The 22,859-nt window shown below is 37.5% G+C and overlaps 1 long non-coding RNA gene and 1 pseudogene across 1 annotated transcript; one reads left to right on the top strand and one right to left on the bottom strand.

The window, feature by feature from the left end:
* Nucleotides 1-7,168: 7,168 nt before the first annotated feature.
* Nucleotides 7,169-21,425, top strand: LOC126700054 (ER lumen protein-retaining receptor B-like; annotated as a pseudogene).
* On the bottom strand, nucleotides 11,736-12,354 carry LOC126700057 (uncharacterized). Its single transcript, XR_007646987.1, has 2 exons — nucleotides 12,248-12,354; nucleotides 11,736-12,113 (listed from the first exon to the last, which is right to left on the bottom strand). It is a non-coding gene; the product is annotated as an uncharacterized LOC126700057 (long non-coding RNA).
* Nucleotides 21,426-22,859: the final 1,434 nt, after the last annotated feature.

Below are 22,859 nucleotides of genomic sequence, written 5' to 3'. Positions count from 1 at the left end.
ACGGGAAGATTCAGTTTCTTCTTCAATCAGAGCAGCCGCGCCAGGCTCATTTACCGGAGGAAGCTGCTCCGCTAAGTAAGGATTCCTGACCCCAGGCAGCACTACTGGTGGCAAATCGTGTGGAGCTAGGAACCCGTCTCGGGACACGTCAATCCTAGCCAACCTCGGACTGCCTGCCCTTATAGCGTGACCGACTGCCTGGAAAGCACTGCTCAGAGGTTGATAGCCCAAAATCAGATGGGCCGCACGCAACTGTCTGTCCCCGGTAACGTAAATCTCCGACCTGAGAAGATAATTCAGCGCTGGCACATTCGTAAGGTCTATCCGAGGAGCGACGTGAATTCTTTCTGCGAACAACCAAGAAAAGTGAGGTCAGGTCATGAAATTTTCCAATTACAAAGAAAGCAAAAAAAAATATATAATAATAATCCCTCAACACTAAATCCTTTCCCCAAAAAGGGCTAATCCTAAAAGCGCCGCACCTGGTTTTCCTGCCCGAGTTGGACAGTGAATACCGTCGAACCACTCCCCAGAAGCAATGAGGAAGTCATCCTTCACGGTCTTATTAGAAACTGGAAGACAAGAGATCAACCTAACGACCTCGTTCCGGGATTTAAGATAATACCCATCATCCCCAAGGCGGTGGCATTCGTACAAATAGGCCACATCATGCCAAGTGAGGTCTAGATTCATCCGCTCGCTTAAGACATCTACACAGCCTAATATCTTGAACATATTTGGGGCACACTGATACGGCGTCAACCTATGGTTGAACAGGTATTCCCTTGTGATCCTGCGCATGGGAAGTGTCATCCCTCCCTCTATGAAAGCAATCATGGGGATAACGACTTCTCCCTCAACTCTATCGGTCAATATTCCTTCAAGAGGACAGTGCCGCAGCCCAACCCTCGGGGGAATGTGGTATTTAGCCCTAAAGGCTTCCATAGCGGCAGGAGTTTTTACTAATTTTTCGAATCTACCCATCTGAACTGAACTGAGGAAATGAAAGTAAAGACTGGAAAGAAAAGTAGAGTCCGAGGAAGAAATTGAAACGGAGAGAAAGGCGAAATGTACTGGTACCTTCACAAGACGCTCAAGGGGACGCCTGGGAATCTCTCTTGGACGAAGCGCTTCACAAGAACGGCTACGGCGGCGTAACGGACGCAAGTGTTCGTATATCTCTGGAGTTCTCTGGAGCCTTCTGGGGTTTGTGAAATGCAGATGAAAAAAGAAACTGAGCCCCGCTGACGTCTTATATAGCAGGGAAGAGAGAGAAAAGATCATCCCTGCCTAAAAATACGAGAAAGAAACGATGGCCGTTCGATTCACGCCAAGCCGTTGGATGAAGGGAACATAACGCTTCCAGAAGTTAATGACCACGTCTCGTAAATTGTGGCGCGTCAAAATTAACGGTCCGCACGCGCACCCCACGATCTCCTTATTTCCCTCCACTCACAAATATCAAAACCCCGCTTTTCTCCTCGGTGGGAGGTTAAAACCGCAGTTTTGAGGGGCTATTGTGGGGCCCGGCCCAAAAATGATGGGCTATTCCAAGCTCAGGCCCGTCCGAGGAGCGTCCTGTCCAACGAAAAGCCTCATATGAAGCGCTATTCAACTCCAATAGCGTCAAGGAAACCTGTCCGAGGAGTAACTCCTCCTCGGACATCACGAAGCCCAGACGAGAAACTCTGCTCAGCCATTTCAGCTCACCTTCCCCAACATAAAAAACGAATTAAATTCAAAATATCTCACGGAAGGCTATCACCACATTAATTGCGCCCCAACCACCCTCTTGGCCGCATTAATGAGGAAAAGACCCCTGAACAGTACCGCCTTGGCCTCTGCAACTCACAAAGGGTCTGATGAGGGCGTCTGATGGGACAGGTGCTCGAGTGGATGCTTGGATGACTAACAGGTATAAGGCTGGGATGAAAAGGAGAGAAATATATAATGTAATGAAGTCCCTCAAAGAAGGGACGGCAGAATTGTAAGAGGAACAAAAGAAATAAAATCAGACTTGAAGAATCCTTCTTTACGTTCTTATTTCTCTCTGCAAACAGTACACTACATGCATCAGATTTGCTAGTTTCACTGAGGCCAAGCTCTTTAACCCATTCTCTACAAGTATTTATTGTGGGTTGTGCTTTGGGCCGAGGCCTGATGAACGGAAGTTGGGCCAGGAAAATCGTGCAACCACATCTAATATTTATATTTAGATTATAATTCTAAAGAAAAAATAAAATAATATATTAAAAAAATATTAATTATATTTCTATATATTATATATTATTTATTATATATATTATATGGGGTTAAATTTAATTCATGTTGATACTTCTTGAGAAATTACCAATTCATAAAAGTATAAATTACTATGTACCGAACGAACCAATGATTATTCATGAGTCTATAATGGAATCAATTACATACTGTTTACAACAACCTACTAAGAAATGTTATGGTAAAACTTTGTTTAAAACGATGTGGTAAAAAGCAATGTGCAACTTGAGAAATATGGTCGTCTGTGGATTCTTACATCCATCATTTTCTTTTTATATTAATTAGATAGGAATGAGGGTGCTCTTGGCTCAACATCGTTTGTTCTGTTTCACTAGAACCCTCCTTTTTGAGGTCGGGGGTTGGGATGCAAATAGTACATGATCTTAATGGAGCTCGAGTAAAAAAAAGTATTGATTCATTTTTTAAGGGAACGGATTTAGGGTTAATGTTAATTAATAAGTTGAAACAACTTCGTAAGTATATTTTCCATATAAAAATCAAAAGGATCCAATTTTCAAATTTATAAGTAAAACCTCTTGGAATTGGTAAAACTCTTTCGATTAAAAGTGTATCGCGCAGGAATCAAATCGACCATTTGTATGATTTTTTGATAAAAAGAAATCATGAAAAGGGTATGTTGCTGACGTTTTTTGAAACGATTAAAAATCACCGAAGTAATGTCTAAACCCAATGATTCAAAGAAACGATAAAGAATCCTGGAATAAGGAAATACCACTTTCAGTTGTCTCAATAAATAGATTCTAATTAAGAATCAAAATAGATTCTGAAGACAAAAAAAAGGTGTGTGGTTAGAGATCACTCAATAAACGAAATACCTAAAGTAAAGGGTTTCCTTCGGTTATTAGCGAGTTATCCAACTTGAGTTATGAGGATGCGAATACAAATGATTTTATTTTCTTTTTCAGATAAGAATAAGGAATAACAAAAAGTACTTAACTCATATTTAATTGATTTGATTATTTTATGGATCCATTTGACATCACTAATTAAAAATTTCAAATTCAATCCATAGACATAATTTCAAATTTTCTTGAGCCATGTGAGGAGAAAACCTCTTATATGTTTCTGGGGGGTATTATTCATCTACATCTATATCCCAATGGGTGGTTTATCAAATCATTGCAATTGATGCTCAATGCCGAAGAGAAGGAAGAGCTCTTTGGAAAGTGGGCTTTTATGATCCGATAAAGAATCAAACATATTTAAATGTTCCTGCTATTCTATATTTCCTTGAAAGGGGTACAAGAGTAATCAGAATTAGTACACTTATTTGATATAGATTTGAACATTGTAAAAAGAACATGAAGAACTTGATCATGTGGGTGACCTAGTCTCATGTGCCAAAGAGTTTTATTGAAAACAAAAGACAAAGCAACATTGTTGCAGAGTTTGGAAGTAAGGGAAAGCTTTGAAGCTTTGTGAGGATAGATGGGATAGACACCACCCTCACTCTTGCCCTGATAGAGAACATTCCCCATGGCCAAAGCCTGAATAGAAAGGATGTTTTCATCAAAATAACACCCGCAATTATTGTCATGTCAAATTTTATGCACAAATGCAAGATTTGAAGCAATGGAAGGAACCCTGAGAACCTTTTTTAAGATGAAGAGATGAATAAGATGAAGGAATAGTGGTATTACCAACTGTGAGATGACCTTGACCATTGTAAGGCTTAGGAAAGCTTAGATGATTAAGACTTAAGGTCACATGATCTGTGGCTGCACTGTCAGCAAGCCAGGGTTGTTCTTGAGCAAGACATGCATTCAAGGCAGTAGCCATAGCAGCAAGTTTTGTAGGTGGATGCTTTCCATGATAAGCATAGTCCATCCTATAATAGCAATCAATTGCCAAATGTCCAAGTCTACCACAGATTTGGAAAGTAGGCCTCTTTGATTTAGAACCAGAAAACTGATTTTGTGAGAATTGATTGAACTGATTCTGTGGAGTGTTAGAGTTTCTTCCTCCTCGACCTCCTCTATTGTTGTAGTTGCCTCTGCCCCTTCCTCTATTGTTGTAAGACTGATTGTAGGACTGATTATAGCCATTATAGTTGTTTGGCCTTGAGTTGGAAGCAGCTACCATAGCAAAGACAGGATCTTTAACTTCCAAACCTTCATTTAAGGACTGTTCTTCTGCATTGAGCATTGTAGCAAGCTCATCAAAGTTAAGTGCTTCTAGTCCTTATAGTAGATCTAAAAGCATTATAGTTCTTAGGTAGCCCCTTGATTGCTATCCGGAGCAATTCTTCATCATCAACAATTACACCAACAGCTAAAAGATTATCCCTAACCACTTTGATTTTTTGCAGATAAATGTCCATAGAACCAGTGCCTTTCTTGATGTTATGCAGCTCTCCTTTGAGATTCATTGCATAAGACCTACAAATAGATGAAAACCTATTTTCTAGAACCTTCCACACCTCCATTGCAGTGGTACACCCAACTGTTAAAGCCAAAATAGAGGGAGAAAGTGTGGAACTCATAAAGGTGAGCAAAGCCATTTCTTTTGACCTCCAATTCACATAATCTAGATTCAGAATTGCTGTGAACGAACTAAAAAGATCCTTAAGATACTTCTCTGGAATCAATTGAGGTTCCTCCAAGAGTTCAAACATCGAGTAAGTTTCTAAGACCATAGTGATCTGGTGCTTCCAAACTATGTAGTTTGGGTTGTCTAGCTTAATAGTCATCATGTTAGCCATATTAGATAACATCAGAGGTTGATTCATTACACTTACAGTGGAACTTGAAGGAGCTGTAGAGGAAGAAGCCATAGCTGAGCTTATGCTGCCATGGTTGAGCTATATTTGCAGAGATCGAAGGCTCTGATACCATGAAGAAATTCTTACAGAGAAAATCTAACAATGTTTAGCAAGATTGAAGAGCAACAAACAATTACAAGAGAGAAGGAAAGAAAGAAAGAGAGAGAGATATCAAAGAGAAATTGTATTTGATCTTGCTTAATTTATACTGTGCTGCTAGATATAGTATTTAGACAAGTAAACCTCCCTAACTGAATAAAACAGAACTCCTGTAAATACGAAATAGATCCGTGAAAGGTGGAGATGGTTGATCAAATCTGCCTAACTGAAAAGCCTGCCAATACCAACTTCAATATGACACCGTTTGAGCAAAACCAATATAGAAGCCATTTGCTTTAATAAAACGGTGTGTTTTAGTCTACAGGTTTAATGAAACGATGCGTTTGATTGGCTTTGGAAACGAGCGGCTAACGGGTCACACTTTGGCCAAGTATCCTACAAAGAGACTCCCGAGAGCCAGAAGTATTAAAGGAATGGGCGCATCATGACATCGTAAGATGTCTCGCCCGAATGAATTAGTTGGTACTATAAATGTTAGAAAAAGTAAACGAAAAGAGTAATAAGAAGTGAAAAGGACAGAGACACTTCCCAACCAGAAAGCAAAGTTCCCACTGATGGTATACTTAGTGTAAGCGAGCTCTAAGATCACATCTTTGGAATAAAATCCAGTTAGAAAAGGAAATCCAATTAGAGACAAGCTGCCCATGAGCATCATGGCATAGGTAAAAGGGAACGAGGAGGCAAGCCCCCCCATCTTCCGCATATCTTGCTCATCCGACATGGCATGAATCACCGAACCTGCACTCAGGAATAGTAATGCTTTGAAAAACGCGTGATTCATTAAGTGAAAGACGCTAACCGAATAATGAAACGGAACGTTTTGCTTTATCATCTTCAACATGCTGCACATATACTTCTAAATTTCTAATTTTTATTAGAACTTTTGATTCATGGTAGGTAGGTTGCTCATTTAATAAGTCTGTCTTATGTAATGATACAAAAACTCACTACTCAAAAGGATTGTTATTTCCGAAAAGTTATTTTTGATTGAAGAACTTTAATTTTGAATGCCTGCGTTTTTGGAGCTTTGATCTAACTCTTTAAGTAACAATTTTTCTGAAGCCTTCTGTTGTTCTAATTTGCTCTTGGTTTTTGGAACTATGAAATTCCTTTTCCCCTGAATAACTATTTTTCTATTCTATTATTCTTCATTACTACTGCTGAGGGGAATAGTGGTGGACTTCATGAACATTTCGTAATTATAAATACAATTGTTTTGACAAGAGATTCCAAGAGTTCTTCCATTAAGTAATGCTCAAGAGTTTGTTAGCATTGAAATATTTATGCATGTATATTGAAAGCCTTTCTTGGAAGGACCCTTTTTCTTGAAATTACTAAGCACGCAATGTCCTTACTTCTTGTTGCTCATGATGTTCTTTTATTTTGTTCTTGACGCTATCATTGAGTTTTGATGAAATTCTATTCTTTTATTAGTAAAAAAAAAAAACGCATCAGTTATTAAGATTCTTTATTGTTGACTAAAATCCCCAAAATTACAAATAACTTAGAGATAGAACTTTTCAGTACTGCTAAGGAGTTTTTGGATTTTGTACCGACTGAATATCGTCTGGTTCTAGGTGACCTTTTTGGAACAGGACTGAGGTGGTATATAAATGAGAGGAAGATAAGGTTGCATAATTGTAATTCTATGGGATTTATCCTTCAGAAATCAGGACTTGAAATACATGAACAACTTGCAATTTACATTCTTGCATATATGCTTCAATCCAGGGAACCCGGTTAAGGGATTCTGTGACTTGGTGGGATCTTAATGCAAACAAGAGGCACAAATACAAATTTTCCCCTTTTTTAAGAATATATAGATTTACAAAAACTTTGGACTTTCATTTATGTCAATATTCTTTTGCCTCTCTTAGGCCTTATATTACTTTTTTACTTGCCCCAGGAATTTCGCTTAAGACTCAAGAACTGAATGTCATAGTGTTTCTCACTCGGTACCTATACTTGTTCACAAGGTATAACTCTCTCTATCAAATTGCGATGAAGCTAGTCTTTGTTGGATGGAACTTCTATTGGTATTGTTTGGTATATGAGGTACCACAAAGTAGTGAAGCAAACATACAGCAAGGATGAAGATACCTTTAGACATTACTTTCTTATACTCCCATGCTTTGTGCTGGCTCTTTTCGTCCACCTTGATTTTACTGTAGTTGAGGTAAGGAAAACTTTGTCTTTATTTTTTTGGTTTGTTTTTTCTTAGATTATTTTTTATTTTATTTTTTTGATGAAGAAACTTACCTAAAGAGGATCATATATCAACTATTATTTGATAACATTTTTTTTTTTTTAAAAGGATGTACCAAGTGCACAAAACTCCCACTTTTGTGTAGAGTCTGAGAGAGATCATGATAGGCAGTCTTACCTCCAATTTCTTGGAGAGTCTGATTCCTGAACTCGAACTTGAAACTTGTTGCTTTGATAGCATATGCTACAAATAATTGTCAAGACCTGTTGACCTTTGAACTAAGGTCAAACATGGTGCTTTAACCCACAACTTGGGTCTGACCTTTCTTTGTTATTTAAAATATGACTTTTTAGTGTTATGTTTCTTCTTTCAACAACTAGCAACTAAATATTTGCTTTTCAATTATAAAGGCCACATTTGAATATCAAAGGATTAGTATGTTTAAAATGTGTTGAAAAAACTGCCTTACCAGACCACATTCACAGAAATGATTTACGATTGGGAAAGACATCGATCAGGAAAATAGTATTATATGGTTAGCCAAAGTGTTTCTCCAGATATAGGAATCATCAATTTGTTTCGTTCTAGCACTCCTACATGGTTTAAAAGAAAAAGGAAGACATATACATGGTTAAAATTTCTAGACAGGATGCAACAAATAACAATTGTGGTTTCAAGGCCCTGTCATGAATATTTGATGAGAGCACAAGAGCAATTATGTAGATTGAGTAGTCAATATTTTTTTAAAAGTTAGACTGACCCACAGATCTTATAATGTTTTTTCTTGAATAGTCGGAAAATGAGATGACTGCAAATATTGTTTGGAATTTCCTTATGACATGTCATTTGGGTTCAGTCTCTTTTGTATTTGTTGGCTCATAGCCGGCTTACCTTTATGAGGATGAGTTATTAATTTCTGCTTTATAATAGAATACAATGAACACACAAATTTTCTTTTTTGACAAACAATGGTGAAAAAGGATGTTGGTCTGTAAGTTTTTTATTGCTTTAATAAAATCTTATGGAAGATATATCAGGCAGGATTAAGAAAGTTCCTGTGGAATAACAGACTTTAGTCCTCTTAAGGGGGGAAAAAGTTTTATCTGATTCTTCCTCTTTGTTTAGAAGTCCTACTTCACATTATTGGAGCACCTTCAGTGTTAAATGTGCTAAGGATTCATGATATGATCTACTACTTAGAACTATGTACACCTATTGGCTGCAGGCAAAATCAAGGGTCCACCTACTTGAATCCAAAAGCTTTTTGATCTTATATAAATGACTGCTCAACTTTCATTACTATTAACTGAGCAATCTCTTGTTGGCCTTCTAATTCTTCTACAGAAGAACTTTTTTGAGATGTGGAACAATGGTCCTTTACTCAGTCATCTTGTCCAGATTCTTTTTGGTGGCTCATTTAGACATTACAAAGATTAACAAATATATATATATATATATATATATTCATATCTTGATTTGGACTGGGTCATGTTGCTTTATGGACTATCCTCTCTACGTTTAAGTTTTGGTAAATTGATCTTGATCTGGTTTCACAATGAACAGTCTTGATTTAAAAATTGAGGTGTTTGAATAAATCAATCTATCAAAAAACAATCAACTATCAGATACCAACTTTGGCTGTTCATTCCTGAACTCTGATCTTATGGTGCAAGTTGCAGTCTGTTATCTCTTTAGTGTAGGAACATTATGGAATGATTTGGTGTTCTACATTTCCTTTATCAGCCATTGAACAGTGTCATTCTCCTATTTGACATAGACTGTAACAAATTCATCTTTTAAGGCAGAGCTACCAGATTGCTCTTTGGAGTTAGAAGCTGTTCTGTCCTGTCCTTTAGAATTAAGGATTTCCTTTCCTTTATATCATTAAAGACGTCGTCTTCATTTGTCCTGCCAGTTGTTGGAAAATGAAATGCTAAACAATCTGCATCAACCTGAACGACCAGTACTTGTAACAAAACTATTTCAGGATATATAACTTAGAGCTGTTCATATCATGGACTGCAAAGACACATATGGAAGTTAAAAAGAGGGACAAATCAAGGCTGATATCATTTTAACCGAATAAAAAATTTCACACCACACTGTGAAGCACAAAATATTTTCTTTTTCTATACCCCAAAGAAATTTCTCTATTCCCCCTTTTTTTCTTCTTTAGGAGAAGTTGGTAACTTTTTACAAAAATATTGTAAAATAACTTCAATATGTCAATTATTGGGATAGAAAGATCTCTTATGTAACACTATCCATTGGGATGAAAGACGGCTTCCTTTTTCCTTCAACAGTTTCTTACACAACTATGTGGTCAGATTGGTAGAACATTAGAGTATAAACAGAATAAGGCATTAGGCAGAAAAAGTAATGTACCTAAATAAGCACAAGTAAGGCATTAAAGTTCATCTGGTTTTAAAAATATTGTCACCCCCGTACCATATAATTAAAGTATAAGTAGGCTCTAGTTCTAACCTTATCATCATAAAAATGATACCTAACCTGGTTGCATTGTTTGGATATAAATAAAGGGGAAATAATTATAAACTCCAACAGCAAAAAAACGAATATAAATATTCAGTTTACAAAATATCATCAAATGAAGCAGGTTCCATGAATTACCATAAAGAATGTTACAATTTCAAGGTAAGGGCAGTGATGTTTGCCCTTGTAAGTGGCTTAAACCATCTCATGCAAAAACATCAAGGGAGGAAAGATACTTTACAATCATATGGGTTTGGTTTATTATTCTTATTATTATTGGTTTTTGTTTTTTTTTTTGGTTGTTGAGAAACCATTCTTATTATTATTGGTAATTACACCCCGCACCTGGTGGGTCTTGAATCAGCAATCTCATCTTCTACCTTGCTCTTACAAGAGAAAGAAGTGACGTTTGAGCTAGAGCTCATTGGCTCATATGGGTTTTGTTTTAAGAATAAGTTTCTTCAATCTAATTATTACCAGTCAGGGGCTGCAGCCACAAGCAATTTTGTAGCTTATGAATGTGTTCTGTCTTTTCTTTCTTGCTTCAGAAATGTTTGAATGACCTAGATTTTTTTTTTTTTTTTTTTTTTTTTGGGATCAGTAAAATGATATTAAAACTATATAACAATCATACATCTTTCATGTTGTTACTAATCATTTATGGTATTTCTACTTTGTTTAATCTATTCTGGTTCTTAATTAAATGAGTCTATTAGATTTTATATTACCTTCTTTGTAAATTGAATATAATTTCTGATGGAAACTTGACTTAATTTGGAGGTTCTGTGGTCATTTTCGCTATACCTTGAAGCTGTAGCAATCTTACCGCAATTGGTATTACTACAAAGGTCAAGGAATATTGACACCTTAACGGGGGACTACGTATTTCTTCTTGGGTATGCCACCTTTATTCTTTCTTAGAAGCTGGCTGCATTCTCTCTGTCAAACTGGCTATGTATTTCTGCTTTGATCGAATTTAGTTTAATCAAATATCATATTGTTCTGCTTTGGATTTAATTATTGTCATTCTACATACACCAACTTTTTTTTTGTTTTTGTGGATTGTTTATGTTTTATATTGTTAGACAGTATCTCTCCAGCTTCAGTGTGTGTCTACCCAAATGTTTGTGCATAAACACACAGATAAGTGAGCTAACCTTATTATTTTCATGACGTAAGTAATAGGTAGTTTTGTTAGGTTTAATTTAGGCAAAAATCTAAAACTGACTCTCTAACTTTCAGTCTTTTTCATTTCAGTTCTCTAATTTTCAGTTATATTATTTCAGTCTTCTAACATTCAATTATTGTCAATTTGGTATTCTGTTAACCAGCTGTTAAGTATATCCGTTAAATGAGTTCCATTAAATGAATAAGCACACAGATAAGTGAGCTAACCTTATTATTTTCATGACGTAAGTAATAGGTAGTTTTGTTAGGTTTAATTTAGGCAAAAATCTAAAACTGACTCTCTAACTTTCAGTCTTTTTCATTTCAGTTCTCTAATTTTCAGTTATATTATTTCAGTCTTCTAACTTTCAATTATTGTCAATTTGATATTCTGTTAACCAGCTGTTAAGTGTCTCTGTTAAATGAGCAAAACGACGGCCTTTTGGCTTTTTTTTTTTTTTTTTAATTTTCGTAATTAAAATAATTTAAGAAAACTGTTATTAAAAAAATAAAACATTTAGGGAACGACGTCGTTCCCCTGACCTGAAATCAAAACACAGATCGTGTAACTTTGCTCACAGCCCTAAACTGCGAATTTTGGGGGAAGAAGGGAGAGTCCGTCTAGGTCGGCAGCGGCAGCAGCGATGAGGTGAGATTGAGAGAGAGAGAGAGAAACCGAGATTTGAGAGAGAGGGAGAGAGTCTCCGGGGACTTTCTTATGTAACTATCCCCTTTTTTTTATAGCAAAAAGTAGAATACAATACAATAAAAAAAGAAAATACCAACTATCTGGTCCGCCAAGCTGGGTGATAGCATCAACAAAACGGTCATGAAGGTCAGAAGTCCATCGCAAACGTTGCTTCCCAGCTCCAGCAGAGCCAGAGCCAGAAGCAGCAGCAGTAGAAGAAGCAGTGTTTTTCACAGGAGGAACAGCTGCAAGCTCAACACCTTGTGTTTTGTGAGGCACCAAGCTCGTCAAAGAGAATTTCTTTGTGTGATTCAAACATCTTCTTCAATCTCCAACCTTCAACTAACTAAATAATCACACCCACCTGCATATGATAACTAAGTTCCAAGACATAATCAAAAAAAAAAAAAAATCTATACATAAATTGAGATCAAATTTTACATATATAAAAGTAAGAAATGGAACAGTAATTGTAATAATTATAACTGAAATTTCATGAATAAAAAACAACCATTGATTCTGAAGTTCTGAGAAGAAGGATCGATGATGGGTATGGAGAAAACGGTGCCGTTGAAATTATTGGGTTGGGGAAAATTAATTGATACGAAGCGAGACAAAGAAAATCGGAATGGAAAGACAAAAAAAAAAAAAAAAAAAAAAAAAAAAAAAAAGGAAAAAGAAAACCTCACCTCAGTTTGTGTTTTGATTCTAAATGTTTTTTTTTTTTTTTCAAATAACAGTTTTCTTAATTTCTTTTAATTACGAAAATTCCAAAAAAAAAAAAAAAAAGAGCCAAAACGGTGTCGTTTTGCTCATTTAACGGAGACACTTAATAGCCGGTTAACAGAATACCGAATTGACAACAATCGAAAGTTAGAGAACTGAAATGACAAAACTAAAAGTTAAAGGATTGAAATAAAAAAGACTGACAGTTAGAAAATCAGTTTTGGATTTTTGCCTTTAATTTACCTGATTAGTAGGCTATGAAGTTACTGGAAAAAATATATTTTTGTGATATTATCTGTTTATAATGCAATAGTAACCCTTGAAAATACCATTATAATATATTTTACGGTTTGCAATTTCAGCATTTACATCTCTCAATCAAGATTGTGAGATAAATGATGTAAACAAATCAGCTCCAGTTAAAAGAAATATGTTTGTGATGTTCGATTGGAATAATGTTTCTCTTTGATATTTTTATCAGAATTATAATTTTAAAGGGACAAGTTGAAAGGCAGAGTTCCTGGCAGAAAATGGGATGAAGAGATTGTTAGGCATGGGGATCTTTCTAAAAAGGAAAATGATAGAACAATAAGGATTTTGAGGTATGATTTGTCACACAATGGTGAATAAAGTAAATTTTTTGGTGAGATTTAGTGTGTGTTTGGCATTGATTATTTTTACTAGCTTATTTTACTATTCAGCTTATTTTTGCTACTATTCATGATTCTCACTGTATTTTTTGGGTACTGTTCATGGGTTTCACTCTACTATTTTAATTAACTTTTACTTTTATCTATAGTATTTTCAGCAAAAAATTTTCAGTTTCAGCTAAATAAGCTGTTCCCAAACGGACACTTAGCATGATTAATTTTGCCTATTAATTTTACTATTTAGCTTATTTTTGCTACTATTCATGGGTCCCACTGCACTTTTTGATACTATTCATGGATCTCACTATATTATTTTAGCTAACTTTTACCTTTATCTACAATACTTTCAGTAAAAAGTTTTCAGTTTCAGCAAAATAAACGGATCCCAAACAGACCCATAGTTGACAGTAGTTTGGGATGTTTTTTATGGCACTTGGAGGGAGCTTTAGAAATTTGATAAGTTCAGTGCACTAGTAAAATTGAGAAAGTATATTTAATTTAAGATCTCTCTCTCTCTCTCTCTCTCTTGTTTGGTGCACTAGGCTGGGGTTTAACCCAATATCTTTCCCAGACCTACTCCTCTACTTGAGAAGCCAAGTCCTAATCACCTAATGAAAAGGTTTCTAATGAATGACAAAATAGTTCTCCCTTTTAGGACTCGAGGGATTTTAGGCAAAGTGCAAAAGATATTTTTGATTGGGCCACCTCTAAATTTTCATGGTGGTGACTAAATGGACCCATGTTGATTTTGCACAAGTTTATGGAAATCAAATGAATGTTATGGCACAATCATTCTGTGGGAAGTTGTAGTACTCTTTGTGGTTATGTTAATATTTCAGGGCCTTGTAAGATTATTCTTGGGAAGTTACAGTACTCTTTTTGGTTATGTCAATATTTCAGGGTGCTGTAAGATTATTCCTGAAATCATTATCTTAATGATGTTTATAGTGTCTTCAATTTCATGAATAATTAGTGTAGTACATGTGTATTTCTGCTATTGAGGTGGCTGGAGAACTCAGTTGAGTTATTTGGGTTGACATAGTTATGTTCTTTGTCAATAGTGGAGTCAGAGGGGGTGGTCACCATGCTGTTGAGGATGTGGATTATCACGGTTAGAATGACTAGGGAAGCAGCAGGGTTGGTGCTATTATATTGGTTGTGTTGGTTTTATTGGGAAACTAATGGTGGAGGTGATGGTGGTCAGTCTCTAGAAGTATTACCGATCTTCATGTTACTATGGTCCCCATAGTGCTACTCTTTTGGTTGTTTAATGATGGTGAAGAAGATTTCTGGCGGTATTATTTTGGGGGTTGAAACTGGTATCATGAATGGTTAGAAAATGTCACTTGAAATTTATATTGGGACAAAAATGATTATGCTTTTAACTATAAATCCCTGGAAATTATCTTAAGCATCTAAATAGTTGTTAGTATGTAGATTACCTTTATCTACTAGAACCTAATAACATATACAAGAAACATCTTTAATTTTAGTCTTCTTTGCTAACAGCTATGGAAAATAAGGACTTCCGCTACTAGTGCTGCTATTCCAATGCTTTTTAGTCTATGGAAGATTGATTCACTAGTTTCTTACATACACAACATATTCTGATAAGCATCCTAACAGGTCTAGACCCCAAGTGGGTCCATATGGAAAAACTCTCCCTTAGTAGGAGTTCCTCTCTCTCGCTTTAGCACGAGTCCTCACTCCCTCCTTTTAATACGGGTTCTCTTTGGGTCTCAAGTAGCCCATAGGGCTTGATTAACTCCTCACCAAAATGGATCAAATAATTATTGATGGGATACAGCACCTCCAGCTTACTAAAGAAGAAGAAGAATATATTTCCATATCAACCACTAACAGATCAGACCTCTTGGATGAGTGTGCATTGAGTCTGTTTGGCCGACTTCTAGCAAATAGGCACCACAATATGCGAGCTCTAAAATACACTCTAAGATCAGCCTGGAAGATGGGCTCGGATCTAAGGATTGTAGATGTGGGAAAAAATATTTTCCAGTTCAACTTCAACTCAAGTTACCAAATGGAGTGGGTCGGGAGAAACAGCCCTTGGAACTTCGACAATAACCTCTTGCTCCTTTGCAGATGGAGGAAAGGATTATCAATTGCTAATATCTCCTTTACTCACTCTCCGTTTTGGATTCAAGTTTGGGGTCTCCCTTTTGAAAGTATGACAAAAGAGGTAGGAAGGGACCTTGGCAACAAACTGGGGAAATACATTGAATCCAATAAGCAATCCTAGTCGTCGAAACAAGCAAACTTTATGAAGATACGAGTGGATTTACCCATTGATAAGCCTCTGCGAAAGGGTGGAAATGTTGTTAACCCGGAAGGAGATAAGTATTGGGTTACATTTAAATACGAAAGACTTCCTAATTTTTGCTTTCTCTGTGGAGTTCTAGGTCATGATGAGAAGCACTGTTCTAGGTATCAAAGTAATCCTGAAGCCCATAGTCATTATGGTGACTAGCTCCGAGCAAACGGTGGTTCCAAAGGTGGTTTAGAAAAACAAAAAGTTGCTAGTAATGGTGGTTCTGAGGAACGAAAGGACGAGGACTTCAATGATTGGCAAATTCCGATGACCACCATTCTAATGAACATAGAGGCAGAGCAAATGAGGCTCCCAACAAATCTGTCAAGTCATACAAGCCCCAAAAACACGAAACCAAGACAAGATAGCACATTAGTCTTGCTACCAGCGGAAAATCAGGAAAAAGGTATGTCCCTTAAGCTCTATACCCTCTTTAGACAAGCTTTTACATGATTCCCAAAAATCAATAGAGGCGGGTAAGGAAATAAGAGATAGATCATCCAATGTAGGCCTTCAAAAGCACTTCTTCTCTAAGGCCCAAGAAGCAACTAGCCCGATGAGACCCACAAACAAACCTTCCTCTAGTTATGAGCTCACCAACATCCTACTAGGCCAAGGAAAGGGAATTGGAAGAGAGTTGCAAGAGCCCAAGGAAGAAAATCCCAAAACATCAACCCACAAACACAAAATCCTACTGGGTTCTTGGGCTCTAAAAGAATAGCTGGGCTTGACTATCTAGATGAGATTGTAGGCAAACCTCAGAAGAAGCTACATGACTCACACCAAACTGATGCACATGACACCTTGGAGAGATCGACAGTGGTTGCTAAGCAGCACCACCAGGAGCAATGAATTCCCTTTGTTGGAACTGTTGGGGAATTAGGAAACCCCAAATAGTTTTTGCACTCCGTGATTATGTACAGCATTGGAATCCCAAATTAGTCTTCCTCTCGGAGACAAAAATAAAGAGTAGACGTATAGAGAAAGTAAAATGCAGTCTGGGTTTTTCGAATGGATTATTTGTTCCTAGTAGGGCTTGAAGTGGAGGTCTCGCTTTGCTCTAGTCCAGGGACACTAACTTGGAAATCAAGAGCTACTCAAACCATCACATTGATATAATAACTATTGAATCAGGCAATGGTTTCTTATGGAGGTTCATCGGGTTTTATGGGCACCCGGAGACCATCTTAGGGAAGAATCTTGAAAACTTCTTTCTTTTCTCAATAATCAATTTAATTTTCACTGGTTTTGTTGTGGTGATTTTAATGAACTTCTTTTTATGGATGAAAAAGCAGAAGGAGTCCTTCGCTCTCAAAGCCAAATGGATTGCCTCCACCAGGTTGTGAATTTATATGGCTTCAAGAATCTCGGGTATTATGGCCCTGATTTTACCTAGTGTAACATGAAAGAGGGGAATAACAGAATATCGCTCCGCTTGGACAAAGCCTTGGCTACCTCGGAGTGGCTTGAACACTTTAAGGATCCGAGAGTGCATCACTTGGTCGAATCAACATTAGACCACTACATTCTCATCACCACTGATTCACCTCCCCCAATTTGTAGAAGCAAATGCCATTTCATTTTGAGGCTATGTGGGTCAAAAGGGAAGATTGTCGAGAAATTATTGAATCTGCTTGGAACTTAGGCATCCTCTCCACCATTCCTGAAGGGGTTGCATCCAACCTCCAAAGATGTGCAGTTGCACTAATTAGTTGGAATCAAAATGTGGTGGGCAATATTCCAAAGAAAATTCAAGAGAAAAGAAGAGCTCTCAACTCACTCACCATTGAAGACAGAGGCACTAAAGGGGCAGAAATTAACAAACTCAGAAAGGAATTTAATTAATGATCTCCTAGACAGTGAGGAGACTATATAGTGTCAGCGCAATACATTTGTATAGGGAAGGGGATCAAAACACAAAATTTTTCCATGTCGGAGCTTCTGAGAGGAGGAAAAAGAACACCATTTTGGGACTATGGAATGATGATGGTGAATGGTGTGAAAGCAAGGAAAGCATTGTTGCCACTGCAATATCTTATTTTGAGAAGATTTACTCCACCTCCTCTCCAATTGGAATTAGTGAGGTCACTAATGCAATTCCTAGGCGTGTTACAAAGGAAATGAACGTTGAGCTAACCAAGGTCTTCACAAGAGATGAAGTCACCAAAGCGCTTTAGCAGCTTCACCCAACCAAAGCACCCGGGCTTGACAATATGTCCGCAATCTTTTTTCATAAATATTGGGACAATGTGGGGCTAAACATCACAAACATGGTTTTAAATGTTTTGAACTCAAATGTGCCCATAAATTAAATAAATAAAACCAATATCGCTGTCATCCCAAAAACCAACCATCCCTCCAAAATGACAGAATTTCGCCCCATCAACCTCTGTAATACTACCTACAAACTCATATCAAAAGTCCTGCCCAATAGACTTAGGCCCATTTTACCAAGCTTCATCTCTGAAAATCAAATTGCATTCATCCCTGGTCGCCTAATCATAGATAATGTCCTAATGGCCCTTGAATTCATGCATTATTTGAACCACAAAGGTGAAGGAAAAGAAAATTACATGTCAATTAAATTAGATATGAGTAAGGCTTTTGATAGGGTTGAATGGAATTTTATCAAAGAGGTAATGGAGAAAATGGGTTTTGCTAAAAAATGGGTTGACCTTATTATTCACAGCATCTCTTCTGTGTCTTATTCAATGATCATTAATGGCGAGGCCTGTGGAAACATCATCCCCTTAAGAGGTATTAGGCAGGGGCAACCCTCTCTCCCCTTGCCTTTTTCTCCTTTGCGCTAAAGGCCTTTCAGCACTCATCCATGAAGTTGCCTGAAACAAATAGATCAATGGAATTTCCATCTATAGAGGCTGCCCAATAATCACTCATCTCTTCTTCATCGATGACAGCCTCCTTTTTTGCAAAGCAAAGGACCAAGAATGTCAGAAACTTGTCAATATCCTTAATAGCTATGAAGCGGCTACGGGGGAGAAAATTAACACTAACAAGTCATCAGTCTTCTTCAACCCAAACACCCCTCAAGAGAAAAAGGAAAGTATTCTGAATATCCTTGGTCCAATGCAAGACTCCATGCATAACAAATACTTGGGGCTCCCCTCCATTATTGGAAAATCCAAAACTTAGGTGTTTGCGGAAATAAAGGAATGAGTGGGTAAAAAACTTGCTGGTTGGAAAGGAAAGCTTCTTTCAATAGGAGGGAAGGAGATTCTTATCAAGGTGGTAGCCCAAATAGTGCCCACATACACAATGAGTTGCTTCCAACTCCCTAGGACTTTGTGCTAAGATCTAGAAAGTATGATGCGGAATTTTTGGTGGAGGCAGAGGGATGAAGAGAACAAAATAGTATGGGTCAATTGGAAAAAGATGTGTAAATCAAAGGTCCACGGAGGGATGGACTTTCGAAACCTCCAAGCTTTCAACCTAGCTATGTTGGCTAAGCAAGAATGGAGAATGCTTACCAATCCAAATTCTCTAATGGGACGGGTTTTTAAAGCCAAGTACTTTCCCCATGATGAAGTTTTCAACTCCAATAAAAAAGAAAGCAACCCCTCCTACGCTTGGCGGAGCATCCACAATAGTCTTGAAGTAATTAAGAGGGGCATAAGATGGAGGGTAGGTAATGGTTGACGAATCCATATTTGGAATGATAAGTGGCTACCAACGCCAACATCTCACAAAGTGATCACACCCCAAATAGATTTTGAAGACTACCCCATGGTATCCTCCCTTATTAACAATGATACTAGATGGTGGAAAGTAGAAATGGTCAGGTCCATCTTTTTGCCCCTCGAAGCCAGCACAATTCTTAAAATCCCTCTGAATTACAATCTACCCGAAGACAGCCTCATTTGGTTAGGCAATAAAAGAGGAGTTTTTACAGTCAAAAGTGCATACCACATTGCCTCAAGCCTAGCGGATTCAAATGAGGAGGGTGAGCGTTCATCAATTGACTCAAGAACCTTACTGTGGAAGAGGATTTGGTGCAAAAAGTTCCACAAAAGCTCAAAATTTTTGCTAGGAGGACTTGTGTAAATGGCCTCCCCACCATGCGCAACTTGAGTCACAGAGGTATTCATTGCTCAAGCTTCTGCCCTCTTTGTGACAGGGCCATTGAATCCACTGCCCATGCGCTACTCCTCTGTGATCATGCCAAGCTGACTTGGGCACAATGGCACAATTGCCCAATTGAAGTAACTTCCTCCTCCCAAGAACCAGTGGATATCGCCTTGGATATTATTGAGAAAGGTTCTCCAAATGACTTGGAGCTCTTCTTTGCAATGGCATGGTCCATCTGGTGGAATCGCAACCAAGCATTACATGAGGACTCAGGTTCTCCTCCAAGTCAAATATGGGAAATGGCAAACAGAATTCTTGGTGAATGTAAGGATGCATGTTCCCTCCCTACTCTTTCTTTAGCCCCAACCCCAACGATTTGGAAAGCCTCTCCCTCGGGTTTCTTCAAGATTAATGTTAATGGCACCGCCTTAGATGACGGCAGGCCCTCTAGAATTGGAGTGATAATTCGTGACTGTCAGGGCTCTCCCATCGCAGCCTCAAGCAGGACCCTTCCAGCGGCCTTCTCTGCTGAGATCACAGAAGCAATGGCGCTGCAAGAAGGTGTGTTGCTTGCGGCGGAAATGGGGATTTCCCGGGCCATTTTTGAAACTGATGCTCTCTCAACTATTCAAGCAACCAATGAAGGTGATCTGGGCGGTGAGCTGGGGCACATCATCCAGAATATTAAGGACATCTCTTCCTCGTTTTCCTGGTGTACTTTTCAGCATTTGAAAAGGAGTGGCAACAGAGCTACCCATGAACTTGCAAAAGCAGCAAGGATTTCAGGCGTTTCTCAGGTTTGGAAGGGTGTTAGCCCAAGCTTTGTGGAGCATGTCATCTTAGAGGAACGTGGCATGTAGCGGCTATTGTAGTTTATTCACTCTGTTGTAATTCAATTTCAGATGAATGAAATTTCATATGTTTCCCATCAAAAAAAAAAAAAAACATGTTCTGATGGAGTCAAAGTTGCATGCATCCCAAAGCATGCTATTTGTAGTCATAACCATAAGTCATAACTTTTTTTATTCGGGTGAAAGAGCCTTATAGAACTCTAATTTGCTAACTTCCATAGCGTGGCAAAATAAAGTCATAGAAGTTATATGACTTTTGGCCGAACTTTTATATCACATATTAACTGAGTCATCTTGAATTTGAAAGTAGTAAATATGGCTTGCTTTATGTTTGATTGCCATGCATATGGTTTTGTTTGGTGATATTTCTGTCCCATAATCTTGCAGTGTTTACCGAGCTTTGTATCTCCTCAATTGGGTTTACGCTTCTTTATGGAGATTCACCAAATTCGCTGGATACGTAAGTTTGGCTTTGCTTGCATTTTTAATTATAGTCCAGCTCATTTGATAGTAATATTTTCTTAATGAGCTCTTGTCAAATGCTAAACACAGCTTGGGTTTCGGGCATGATTCAGACTGCTCTTTATGCCGACATTTTCTACTACTATATCAAGAGGTACTTTCCATTCCGCTGCTGTTTTTTTTTTTTTTTTTTTTATATACAATTCCGCTGCTGTTAAATAAGTTTGTAACACTTACTACTATTTCTTTTCTTCCCTGCTGGGAAATAAGTCAGTAACACTTAAATAGAAACAAACTCGGAAAAACTGGCTTCTGTAGGTTGATTTGTGTTCAGCTGGAAGAACCGTGAGAAGCTTAAGCTTCCTGCTTGAAGTTGATCTTTCTTGGCCTATTGAGAGAATTTTCCTGACAGAAGAACAAAGTTACCTTAGGATGTTAACTTACAGGCTTTCATTTCTTTCTGTTTTTTGCTTTTTGATGAATATTTTCTTGTTTCTAGACAGCTTTTATACTTGCTACAAAAATGTTCGTTGAAGTTTTAACTAGAGAAAAATGACAAGAATCTCCAGCTTAGTTATAGTTGAATTCCTGTCCAGGTTAACACCAGTGATAATAATTATAATAAAAACTGTCCTAGTTAATTGATGGTGTAATTTGCAAACTGCTGCTAGTAGCACCGTTGGCTTGGTAGAATTCTGCTTGTGCAGCCTGTAAGCATATCTTGTCCCATTATCTCTGCAAGGTGAAATTATTTAGTGCATTGGTATATCATGCCTTCAGGGGCAGAGCCACCTTATGCATTCCCGCGGGGGGGGGGGGGGGGGGGGGGGGGGGGGGGCGCGCGCGTGGCCCATCCAAATTTTTTTAAAACCTCTCTAATTATAAGTAAAACTAGGCTACAATCATTTTAAGTTAAGAGCTAGCCCCCACAAGATTAAAAGATTAGCCCCCCCTCCAACGCATCACTCATAAAATTCTCCTCACCCCAAATCCCAACTATGCAATCATAAAAATTAACTCCTCTTATCTTTCCCATTCTTCTCTAAAGCATGACAGCCACGTCTATATTTTTTAAGTTTTTAGTTATTCAATTTTTGTGAAAGGATAATACTGAGGGTGTAGTACATTAGATTACCTGATTAAACTCATATGTATTGAATTATATTGTCCTTAAAAATAATATCATTGTTTGTATTTTATTGGACATGTTAAATATGTGCTTGAATTTAATTGAAAAACCTAATGTATTACACTTGGACATTGTACTTAAGTTTTACACTTGCTCAAAACTATTATAATATCTCCTTCCACTTTACAATTTCACAAAAGACTCTCCTCATCACTTGGTGTTCTCTCTTCAATTTCTCTTCATTAATTCTTCCCTAGGATGCTCTCACATAATCACATTTTCATTAGTTTCTCCCTCTTCCTTAACAAAGAGTTTTCTTATTTAAAGCTAAGCAAATATTGAGAAATACCAACTTCTTCTTTTTCTTCTTCTTCTTCAGTAGTTTTGTTGTATACTTATATTTGATTTCTATGAATGTTATGGACTTATGGTTTTTCAAAAAAATAGGAGAAACTCAAGGAAAAAAAAAAAGACTTAAGATGCTTAATTGGTCGATTAACTTGTTAGTATTTTGATTTTTGAGTGCTATAGAATTACACCGATAAAAAAATTCTACCAATAAGCTTGTGTTATAGATATACTATACTTTGAGTTTTTCATTAAATCAAAATGATAGTTTTACCTTGCCCCCTCCCCCACCCCCCCCCCCCAAGCAAAAATTCCTGGCTACGCCCCTAACGCCTTCCTCTCATCTAAAGTCTCACCTGTAGATTCCGCTCATGAGCCTCACCTCTTATTTGTGAGTGAGGCAATGAGGCATATTACACTATTACACTGAGTGTACAGAATAATTTTTCCTTAAAAGGTGCCTTCTTATTGTGCGTTTGGATCCACATTTTAAGTTCAGCGTTTGCGTTTTTTTTTTTTTTTTTTAGCATGTATGAACAGTA

Source organism: Quercus robur, chromosome 9 (genome assembly GCF_932294415.1).
Source record: "Quercus robur chromosome 9, dhQueRobu3.1, whole genome shotgun sequence".
Taxonomy (NCBI): Eukaryota; Viridiplantae; Streptophyta; class Magnoliopsida; order Fagales; family Fagaceae; genus Quercus; species Quercus robur.
This window is presented reverse-complemented; position numbering and strand designations above follow the sequence as displayed.